Source organism: Coenobita brevimanus, chromosome 97, assembly GCF_032717465.1.
Source record: "Coenobita brevimanus isolate Jiangsu-jjx chromosome 97, ASM3271746v2, whole genome shotgun sequence".
NCBI classification, from domain to species: domain Eukaryota; kingdom Metazoa; phylum Arthropoda; class Malacostraca; order Decapoda; family Coenobitidae; genus Coenobita; species Coenobita brevimanus.
Window position 1 is genome coordinate 9,463,725 of NC_137050.1, and position 12,326 is coordinate 9,476,050.

General features: G+C 44.2%; 1 protein-coding gene across 1 annotated transcript in view; it reads left to right on the plus strand.

Moving 5' to 3' along the window:
- The first annotated feature begins 290 nt into the window (after nt 1–290).
- The window catches only part of exp (expansion), a 231,288-nt gene continuing 219,252 nt past the window's right edge, over nt 291–12,326 (plus strand). Inside the window, exon 1 of the mRNA XM_080283456.1 lies at nt 291–363. The gene's annotated coding sequence lies outside the window, so the exon portion shown is untranslated. The remainder of the gene's footprint in view (nt 364–12,326) is intronic.

Sequence of the window (12,326 nt, forward strand, 5' to 3'; positions counted from 1 at the left end):
GGCTGATCCAAGAGCCGTTATGCCTGATCCAAGGGGCGATCTGAGACTCCTGGGTGATCCAAGAGGCAACGATCCTAGGCTAATGAATGATCCCAGGCATCTGTCAACCTCCCCGCGACTGGACACCCGCCTGCAGCAGCTGGATCAGGAGGTGGAGGCCACGGTGGAAGGCAAGGGTGAGGACGAGGTGGATCACGACGCCAGGCCGCCCCCTCCTCCCCTCCGCCAGCCCCCAACGGCCCCCCGCGACCCAAGCAGGGAGAGGGGGGGCCCAGGGGGTCCGGTGAGGAGGGAGGTGGAGGCCAGGGAGCGCTATGTGGAGCGGTATGTGGAGCAGCTGGCCAGAGATAAGGAACAAGACAGGTGAGTGTGGAGAGGTGGAGTGGGGAGAGTGAAGGGAGGAAATAATTGAATTACTTAGTAGCAATGATATTGAAGCTGGGGGGAATTTGCTGTTAGGGGTAAATTAATAACACTTCAGTTGTAAGAATAAAGGAGTACGAAGGAAGCAAGATAAAGAAATAAATAATAAAAAAATAAGGGTCGTATCAAGGCAGAACATTGCAGAAGACATCGAAGGGAAGGATAGTAAAGCAGTGAACGGTAAAAATTCCACTGCAGTGCCTTTAACGTTTCAGTTGCATTATTACGACCGAAGATTGTAGTTTTCATTGCGTTTAGTATTCACTGATATATGTGCGCTGTATTATTTTCACATTTTTCGTTGGCTGATACAACAAAAACTTCATAACTAACTTCATCGGGGGAGGTTAATTGATGGGTGTGGAAATACAGGATGGAGAGAGAGAGAGAGAAGTGATGGAATGGAATAAATGGAAAACAGCGGTGAGTGGAAATGTGTTGTCTTAAGGTGGAGTTGGGAGGGCAATTAGAGAGAGAGAGAGAGTGTGTGTGTGTGTGTGTGTGTGTGTGTGTGTGTGTGTGTGTGTGTGTGAGGGAGAGAGAGAGTGTGAGTGTGAAAAGGGACGAGTGGGACCTGGAGAAAGTACAGTATATGCAAAGAACTGTTGATAGAGAATTAGGGGTGGAAAATACAGTATATGCAAGGAGGTGTTGAATAGTGGAGGAGGGTGGAAAGTACTGCCGAAAAAGTGACGTTGACGGGAATATTGTATCCACATCAATAGTGACCTTTTTTGTATTCTTGTTACCTCCTTTCGATGTTATATAATTTGGTAAGATGATATCGTGCTGAAAGGGTTAATGAAGACCGTACATGAACCCCTCAAGTTTGAAGTCTCTCCTGAACTGAATAAAATCGTCTGAAGGTAGCAGGGATAGCATGAAGAAATATGCCATCTGAGGTAATTAATGTTAGGAGTTATTATAAAGGGTTGGAGGTGTGAAGGAAAAGGGAAGATGGTCTGAAAATGGTGAAGAACGGAAGGGGAAAGACAAAAGGAGAGAACGTAGAGGATAGATGCTTGGAAAAAAAAAAAAAAGCATGGAAGAAGGTGGAGAATATAGAGTGGTGGATAGGTCCTGTGTAGAAAAGGGTGATAGGTGAAAAAAGGTAAATGACTGTTAGATATTTAATAGAATGAATGAAGGAAAAACTGGAGTGGTGAAGGGCAGGAGAGGGTATAGTGAATGGGAAAAGTGGAGAGAGAATGGGGAACAGATGGACAGGAGGATGGTAGGGAGCAGATGAAGAAGTAAGTGGAATGGTGAAAGATACGAATTATATAACTTTGAAGGGAGAGGCTGAGAATGGGGAATGTTTGACAGTTGAAATTGGATGTTGAGTGATGAGATAATGTACGAAAAGAGAGAGAGAAAGAGAGAGAGAGAAGATGGAATGGGGCACTGAGAATGTGGCTAGATGTAAGGAGGTGCAGATGAAAAATGATGGTGAGGTAAGACTGTTGAAGTGGGCCAGGTGAGGCAGGTCAAGTGAAGCAGGTGAGGCAGGGGTTGGGGTGAGACGGGAGGGGGGGATGAGGCCGGGGTTTGGGTTAGACGGGGAGGTGAGGCAGGGGTTGGAGCGAGATATAGGGGGCGATGCAGGTGGGGGGGTGAGGTAGGGGTGGGGGAGGAAGGGAAGGGAAGGTCGTGGGGTGAGGTAGGGGTAAGGGGGAGGCAAGCCTAAGTAGGGGGGAGGTCATAATGAGGTATACGATATAATATATATTATAAGGTGTGGATAGTGAGGCGTTTGTGTGTGTTTGATTAAGGTAAATAGTGAAGCTGGTGTGTGGGAGCAGGCACGTGGCAGAGTTACGGGAGGTAATAGGGCAGGTGTGGGGCAGTAGAAAGTGAGGCAGGTGTGTGGGGGAAATACATAAGAACATAAGAAGAGAGGATAACTGCAGTAGGCCGGTTGGCCCATGCTAGGCAGCTCCTAGAAGAGTAACTGAACTACTAGAATGAGATAAGGATAGCAAAGAAGAAGGCTCTCCCCCGCCCTCCAAACCCTCCAGCCGAAGCCGGCAGGAAAAAGTCAGAAAGAACACCACGCCGTATAGAAAAACTGGCGTGGACATTTTACAGGAAAGTGTGAAAGGAGAATAGAGACTATCATAGTGTAACCTGAAAAGAAAATTTATTTTTGAATTAGTATTGGTTATAATATTTTCTTTATTCTATATCCAATATCCTATATCCACCCCTTATTAGTCATATGCTTATCTAGCCTATGCTTGAAACTCTCAATGGAAGAGGCAGCAACTACTTTACTAGGTAGCTTATTCCATTCGTCTACTACTCTATTACCAAACCAATTTCTACCGATTTCCTTTCTGAAACGGAATTTTTCTAGTTTGAAACCATTATTTCTAGTTCTATCCTGCATGCCCACTTTAAGTACCTTGCTAATATCTCCCTTATTTATACCATTCATCCACTTAAAAACCTCAATTAAGTCTCCCCTTACTCTACGCCTCTCTAGCGAATGCAGACTTAGTCTTTTCAGTCTGTCTTCATATGACAGGTTCCGGACGTCATGTATCATTTTAGTCATTCTTCTCTGTACATTTTCTAACGAATTAATATCCATTCTATAGTAAGGACACCAAAATTGTACTGCGTAGTCTAAATGTGGCCTTACTAATGCTAGATAAAGTTTCAGTATTACTTTAGATGATCTATTACTCACGCTTCTCGAAATAAATCCTAGGACCCTATTTGCTTTATTTCTCGCATTAATACACTGTTGCCTAGGTTTAAGGTCGTTACTAATCATAACTCCTAGATCTCTCTCGCATTCCGATTTGCTAATTTCTTTGTTATCTAAGCTGTATTTAGTATCTCCAATGGTCTTGCCTACGTTAAGTACTTTACATTTTTCAACGTTAAATTCCATTTGCCAAGTTTTAGACCATTTGGACAATGTATCGAGGTCTTTCTGTAAGTTATGGCAATCGTCAGTCGAGTTAATGATACGCCCTATTTTTGTATCGTCGGCAAATTTGCTGATTCTGCTTTTGACTCCTAAGTCTAGATCATTTATATATATGATAAATAATAAGGGACCGAGTACTGAACCCTGTGGTACACCGCTAGTTACTAATCCCCAGTCCGACTTAGTTCCATTTATTAATACTCTCTGCTTTCGTCCTTTCAGCCAGGATTCTATCCATTTTAAGATATCGCCGTCTATACCGTGTGCTCGAACCTTTCTAACTAACCTTTCGTGTGGGACTCTATCAAAAGCTTTACTAAAGTCCAGATAAATAACATCGTAAGCTTTATCGCTATCTACTGCCTCATAGACCTGCGAGTAGAATGACAACAAATTTGTGAGGCAGGATCGTCCTTGCCTGAATCCGTGCTGACTTTCGTTTATAAGATTAAATCTTTCTAAGTGTTCTCTAATCCTATTTGCCAAAATTGACTCCAACATTTTTCCTACTATTGACGTTAGACTTATCGGACGATAATTCGACGCAGCTGATTTATCACCCTTTTTAAAGATGGGCACTACGTTTGCGGTTTTCCACGCCTCTGGAACTTCTCCTGAACTTAAAGAGTCATTAAATAACGTTAAAAGTGGCTGACATAATTCTTCTTTGGTTTCTTTTATAATTTTTGCATATATATCGTCCGGACCTGGCGATTTTTGAGGTTTTAACTTGTTAATTTCTTTCAATACGTCCTCCTTACTAATGGTTATTTTACTAAGAATATTTTCCGTATTCTCATGGTAAATATTTGCTGCTTGAGGGACCAGGCTTAGATTTTCCTTGGTGAATACTGATATGAAATAATTATTTAGGATGGAGCACATTTCTTTATCTTCACTGGTAATGTCACCTGATTCTGTTCTGAGTGGTCCTACGAGTACTGTAGGTTTGCGAGGCTGGTGTGGGTGAGGTAGATAGTGAGGCATGTGTGTGGTTAGATAGGTAATGGGGCAGGTGTATGGATGAGGTAGGTGTGTGAGTTACCTTACGTTTACGTTTTTGAAGAATTTGGCTATCTTTGCATGATTTTGTATTATCTGCGGATTAGGGTACTTCGTAACTCCAGTACCATCCATGTGTCAAAAACAAGTGTCGCGGCCAAATCTGTTTTAATGGTTCTGTGCTCTTAGTGCTGCCAACCTTTACCCACAATAGTGCCATGAGTTTTAATTCAGTTTTCCTTTTGGGCCACCTGGCGTCCACGGCTGAAGAGTCCGGCTGCCCAAGGGAATGGATTGTAGTTGTGTAGAAGAGATATACGTGTGTAGTAGTCTGGGTCTGGACTTTACCTGTGTAAGAGTGGTTGAGTTTCCCGTCTGGGGGTGTGGACAAGATATATATTAAAACCAGGAGAGTCAGGCCTGAGTAGGAAGATAAGGCAGGTGAGGTGAGGCAAGGAAGGCAGATGAGGTTGGTGAGTTTTAGACAGGATAGGAGGTTGAGGCAGGTAAGGTGAAGCAGGGTAGGAAGATGAGGCAGGTAAGGTGAGGCAGGGTAGGAAGATGAGTCAGGTAACGTGAGGCAGGCAAGACAAGGTGAGGCAGGTGTGGCCTTGTGGTTCACCTCAAGGCTGGAGGTAATTGAGGGGGTGTGTCCTGTCCTGTCACGTCCCCCCCCCCTCTCTTTCTCTCTCTCTCTCTCCCCTTCATCATCATCATCATCATCATCATCATCATCATCTTCCTTATTTTCTTCTTCTTCAGCCGTACCCTCTTCGGCCCAGTTCGTGTTGTAGCGGTAAAGGGCACGCTCATTCCGGTAATATGTGATAACCGTGACGAACTGCGGCCCTTCCACGCTGACGAAAGGAGAGACGCTAACATACCTTCGCCATAGATTAGGTTTTCGTAAGCTCGTTTAACACCCATTACTGCCATGTTCTTTTCCTTTTTCTTTTTTACTTTATATTTGCCACTCCTGGATGATTATATTCAAGCGATTAGAGGTTACTGAAGTCCATATCTCGCCTCTTAAGTTTGGGGAGTCTCGTGAACCCAATAAAGTCATCAGGGACTGCAGGAATAAAGTATAAAAATGTGTCCTCGATGTCAAGAGGCTAATACTTTTCTGGATGACGACACGAGGGTATTTATAACTCCCTATCTGACAACTACTGATTTTCTGAGTAACATCGAAAGGTTTTATTGAGCTCAAACAAACTTACCGGGAGAAAAACGGAAGGTGAATAAAAATGGTGTGTTGTATGGATGAAATATGGATGATGCAGAGGTGTCCTGAGCTGATTAAGGCCGTCTGAAGGGGTTAGGTTTCGTGACCCAAGTGTGGAGCTGGTGACCTGAAAGACTGACGTTCGATTATTCAGTGCTCTCACACACACACACACACACACACACACACACACACACACACACACACACACACACACACACACACACACACACACACACACACACACACACACACACACACACACACAGATAGGTGGTGATATTGAGGGTGGGTCACAGCTGATTGTACAACCGACCCCTCACACACACACCTACACATATATACACACTCCCTGTTCTCCTCCATTCTGTTTCCAGTGGGTGCGCTTCGATGGACCCCCAAGGTGCACTCGGCTTTCACTCGTGTTTGTGGGCTTCCTCGCTTGTATAGCCTACTCGACGTTAATTGAGCGAAGGGAAAGGGATCTGGTTGCGTATAATCTTCAGCGTGGTGGAGAGGCGTGTGGATGTCTGAGATGTTTTTATTATCAAGAATATTCAAATCAACTCTTCCTGGACCCAGTGCCCACCAATTCATCAGACGTTATTGAAATCCGATAACAACAATTTGCGGTACATATGCAAAAACAAGGAAAACAAAACAGTCACGAGTGAATACATAACCTCCTTCCCTTCCTTGGCGGAGGTGGGCTAATTACGGCAAGGCATTGGTTTTGATTTTGTAAGCACGATTTTTACATTCTGTTTTTGCTAGTAAAGACGATTGCGTGGGGAGGATGTCACAGTACACGGGCAAATATTGGATGTGGTATTATCAGGGAGTGGTGTATTGGATGTGGTATTATCAGGGAGTGGTGTAGTGTTTCAGGGGCTTGGTAATGGTGTTATTGGAGCCTCGGTTGGTTGTGGTCCTCATATCCTCAGTCCTTTCTAATTTACTTTTACTGTGGCATGTTCGGCCCCTGTGGTCTGCGGTGCCTCTCTCTCTCTCTCTCTCTCTCTCTCTCTCTCTCTCTCAACCTTTGGCGGGTCAAGGGGTAGGGAGGGGGGTCGGGGGTCACTGGGGCTCTCTGGAATAAAGACTGGGAGTGTAGTGGTCGAGGCTGACGTGTGTGGAAAGTAGTCCTGAGAGAGAGAGAGAGAGAGAGAGAGAGAGAGATGGTCTGTGGTGGTAAAGTGTGTGTAAGTTCATGTTCGTATGTAGACAAGTATTCCGGCTACGAGATCCCCCCCCCCTTTTTTTTTTTTTAGTGTGTGTGTGTGTGTGTGTGTGTGTGTGTGTGTGTGTGTGTGTGTGTAGATGGAAGGAGGCTGGCACAGTAGCGCTACCGTACGTGTTCAAGTGGATGTAAAATGTGGTGCTTCAAGTGGATAGTATTTTGCCGCTTCCAAGTCACACCGCCGATATTCTACACACGAGAGATAGGAGTCACAGGTGTTGCTTTCATCCGTTACTGTCAGTCTGTTTTGTTTCTTTCTTTTGTTGATTTACTTTTGTTGCCTTGTTTTGCGTTTTTGTTATTGCTCTGTGGTTGATAGAGCTTTTTATTGTTAGTGTCATGTGTTGCCTGTCATATCCCTCCAGCACCTGCTTTTGTGCTAGTGAGTGTGTGTTAAATGCAAGTTTTTGGCCTTTCAGACTGAAGGATGTGGTCTATTTTGCCTTCTGCTCTCAGTGTTTGTGTTGTTTTATGCTGCTTGCCAGGTTTACTTCTATGCTGTTGTTGTGTTGACTTACACGGTTTCTCTTTCCATGGGTTCTGTAATTCGGATGTGTGTAGATTATCACAAGCTTAAACTGAGGTCGAAATGTTTATATTTTGCTTTTGTTTGTATTTTTTCCCACATTGTTTGCTTGTGGTCAGGGAGTTCCAGCAAGACCTGGACTGTTTTACTTTAATATCTGTATTTGGTACCACAACTGATACAGTGATATCAGTTTGTGTACATGGTACAGAGTTTTGGACGCATCGTCAGTTTGTACGCTTCAGCGTGGGGTGCTTTTGTTGCGCACAAGATATAAAGGCGGTACCGGTACATGGATTTATCGTGTTGCCGTCCACCAGTGTGCATGCACCTGTGATGAGTATGATGAGAAGGTTAGCCACCTTAGGAGCTAGGCATGTACACCGCATCTTTTGCAAATCTTCACTCACAAAAGTGAAGGGTTTGATCGTGCGCCAAGGGGATGACCCGTTTCGACCAATCCAGCGAACATTGCGGAGCCGAGTACTGCTAGAACCCCCGTACCACCGTGATGTCCTGTATGTCACAGACCATATATTGAAATGTAAGGATGGTGTGCACAGAACTTTGTGTTTATCTTATAAAGCAAATGATATACTAACAATTAAGTTTGCCCAGATTGTTTTGGAACACCTTGGGTTCCTGATAAGTGCTTGGTCATTCCTACTAGCTGACGTGGATATGGCCTTGGAGGCTATACTTTCAGTAGTTGTTTTTGTGTTGCCCTTTATGTTTTGCCTGTGGTTGTTTTTGCGGTATGTGTGTAGTTATATTGCAAGTGCCTGGCCTTTCACACTAGCCCTCACACCCTCTACGCACCCAGTCAAGGCCAGACAAAGGTCACTGTTACGCCTGGGAAAGGCCGCAGTGCCTGGAATGTGTGCGGAGCGTGCCGCGCCTGTGCTCTGTCTGTTCAGTTGACCTTAGAATTGGGGTAGGCGCCTTAATGGTTTGGTGGTAGGAGTCTGGGGTCGGAAACTGTCGCGTAATAATTCCACAGTGTAAGGACTCCATACAGTGTGGTTAATTCATTGTGGTTTTAACCCATGAGGTGGCCCCAGGTCATTCCGTCGTGTAAACGCTGCCAGGGACGTAGGGTGGTGGGCTACGGGTTAAATGATCTGGACTGTGGTTGCCTAACCTCGCCCTGTCTTACCCTCGAAACCAGTAGTTTTATTTATTTATTAATTAAAGCCAAGATACTGGTTTGACTGGTTGGGAGAGAGTTTACTTTATTTCCTTCAAGGTCTTTGGTATGAAGCTGTTGTGATTACAGAGGCTTCAGCCATGAATGAGTGAAGGAATGGTGCCTTCACTGGGTAGACTACTCTTGATGTTTCACCTACTTTTGTGATATTCTGTTCCTCTAACTGGATCTTGCCCTTCCCATTTGTGACGTGAAATCAGGTGATGATGATGATGATGATGATGGTAACTGAGACACCTGATGGACAACTCTGTAACCCGGTTGATAGAAAGCCTACCTTATATTCATGAAGGCACAAATTCAATTCTCCGCGTGGTAACCGGGATGGAGACCTTGTGTCGTCTCCCATATATGCCGTCACCCTCGCCATCCATCACAAGCCAGCCTGGTGAGGTATGGCTTATCCTTCCCAAGTGGCGAGGTCCGGCCTGCAGTGGACTAGTTAACCTTGTACAGTTGCTGAATCTGTCAGGGGCCTTACTTGCATATGTGTGAGTACTACAAGTGTGTATAGGGAGGCTTACCACATACCGATTTTCCAAAGGGAGTAGATTCAGAAGCACTGTCTTATCACCAGCCATTATCTTCCTCGCTCCTTCCAGCCTGTAGAGTCTTTTCGCCACAGCAGACCCTTTCACTCCCATGACTCAGCTTTTGGTTTATTTTTGCAGTCTCCAAACCTTCTCTTCGCTCAGCCCGAGAAAAGTTTTAAAATGAAGGGGTTATATGTACCCTTCATTCACCGCATCACTAAGGCCTCCCAGAAGCTGAATCAAGGCGTCTGAAGGGAACTAGAGGACAGGTAATTCAAGAAACACGTCATCGTCTTCAAGGGGTTAACTGGTATTTTCAGTCCATATTCACATTCCCCAGTCGACGATCTCCAGTATTATCGAGTGTCCAGGCTACAAAAAATTATTAAATCTATATATTTTTTACTTTCTGCTATTAAACGATCGAGTCTTTTTTTTTCTATTTGCGTTTTCTTTCTTGTTTTACCCTCTTTTAAAGGGGAAACATTTTTAGTGTTTTTTCCTTTTACTCAGTGTTTTACATTAGAAGGATGACTAATGGACTGATCGTGGTGATAATGATAACTAACAAAGTGCTTTTATACTTCATCCCTTTTTCTCTAACTTGGCCGAAAATTGCACTCTCTTGATCTTGATGGCTGAGTTTTTCAATACTGTAGATTAACACTAGAATATAGTGCTAGTCACGAAGAAGTGCTGAAAATAGGATGTAAAGCCACAATATTGTCTTACTACGTGAATTAAGCTGCAAAAACTAAAAAATCTGGGCTATTCGCTGAGCACAAATTATTCAGTGTAAGCAAACAGCCCGTGATCGGAGTGTAACAGTAAAAAAAAAAAAAGGCATGCGTGCTGTCAACTACTGAACCTCGAGAACGGGCATGAAGTTTGTCCAGAGCTAGAAAAAAAAAAAAAAAAAAAAACTATGGTGACCGCCTTATTTGTATCCGTATGTATGTTAATATTTGTACGTGTTTATATGTAGCTACCGTATTTTAACACTCTTTTCTGTTTGCATGATTCCTAATGTTGCACTGTGTTAATATCTGTGTTTGGTCAGGTAATTCAGCTATGCATGTACTTATCTACCTACCAATGTGTCTGCCTGCGTGTTTGTATCTATCTATCTATCTATCTCTTTATCCATCCGTCAATCTATCTGTCTATCTATGTCTCCTTCTCCCCCGGCATCGCACCAATATCTTTCCATCGAGTATTCTGATTTTAAACGCATTTACCTTCTCTTTCTCTTCATTCCTTTCCTTCTTCTCCTCCCCCATTCTCTCTCTCTCTCTCTCTCTCTCTCTCTTTGTGTGTGTGTGTGTGTGTGTGTGTGTGTGTGTGTGTGTGTGTGTGTGTGTGTGTGTGTGTGTAAATATGCCTGCCAGTATCAGTAGTGTATGCCGGACTATATCTGTCTATCCATCTACATTTACGTACCTGTGTGTCCGTCCATCTGTATGTAATGTAGCCACCAGATTCCTTCCCCCAGTCATCCTGTGATCAGTCAGTCTCTTGTACACTTTCATTTTCACCCGCACTCTCCCTTTCTTAAAACATCCTCACGCACTGTCCCCCTCTCTCCTCTCTTCGTTCGAGGTCTTGCAGGACGTTTCGTAAAGCCTCTTCCTTAGCGATTTATTTTGCTTATTACACCTTGGCATTTTCTTTTATGTTATGTCGTTTTGATACTGACAGTTTCCATCAGCAACATAGAAGATAATACTGAAGGGTAACTTTCAGACTAAATCGCTAAGGATGTGGTACTACGAAGCCACTGATAATACCTAAAGCTTCGTTATCTTTAAATTTTCCCTTCTGCTCTCCTTTATCGCCATCTTTCTTCCTCCCCTGGCCGTTACTTTCCCGTTCCTCACCCCACCCTCCTTCTCTCTACGCACGGATGCAGCGTCAGTTGCAGTACAAGGCTGGGTGGGTCCTGAGAGAGAGAGAGAGAGAGAAGAATGAAGCATCGGTAAGAGACAGAGAGATTATGTGGAAACTAATGAGATAGAGAGAGAGGAGAGGAGGGTGAGTGTAAGGTAAGGAAAAATGTGTAGAGGGTGGGGGTGGGATACTGAGAGGGAGAGAAGAGCTGGGGAGAGGGAAAAAATGAGGGAGGGGGGGAATCAGGAGGGAGATAGAGGGAGGAAGGGAGGAACTGGACGTATGGAGAGGGAGTGGCTGTAGAAGGAGGGAGTACAAAGGAAGGCATGCAGCGCCGGGTGTGTTAGATCGTACAAGGCTATTTGTTACAAGGTAGAATGTGACCATGATATCTGAGAGAGAGAGAGGTCCATTCGAGACTTTATCGTGGGTTATAACTTTTGATAAGGATAACAAACAAGGGAGAAGGTTGGGAGAGGGGGTGCGTAAGAGGGAGACAGGGAGAGGGGGATCAGGAGGAGGGAGGTGAAGTACAGTGTTGAGAATGAGGAAGGAAGCAGAGAGAAAAGCAGCGAGAGGAAGTAGCAAGAGAAGAGAGATAGTTGAAGGTAAAGAAAATGTGTGTGTGTGTGTGTGAACATGCCAAGTGCTGCTTCAGAATATGTGTCATGGTTCCAGCACTCGAAGGCCAAAAAATTATGTGTACAGAGTTATTTTTTCTTCCTGTGTATTTTGGTTATTCTGTTGCTGCCTTTTTTTTATACGGAAGGTTGTCGAGTGTTGCAGGGAGTTGAGATAGCGTCCATACGTATTGCACTTCAACTCTGTCATTCCCAGGGCGTCTTTAATGCTGTATTCATGCCATCCTCCATACTTTATGCTTGACCCAGACGATGTTCCACAGTTTAGGAGGGAGTTCTGTTTGGAAGGGTTTAGATACATCCATTACTGATTCACCCCTTCATACCGAGGAGTCTTCATACATTTTATCTTGATTACCGTTAGAGGAAAGCATTTAAGATTAATTGAGGCACACTGGGAAATTTAGTTGGCAGCATTCAGCGTTAACTTTTGCTTCTGAAACGTTTTTTTCCTCATTATTCCTGGTACATCCACGCAGTTTTATTTACTTGAGGAGAGATCCGTGGTTAGTACAGAGGTTAAGACACAGCGCCAGTGGTATACTCAAGGCTGGTATTATTTGTGATGTTTCTTCATTATGTAACGTTTAAAGAGCCATCTATTACACCTGTTAGTGTTACCTAAGCACTCGCCTCAAGCACACCCAACCGCAGACCACAGGCATCACCCCCTCCACCCCTCCCACTTCCCTCTCCCCCCC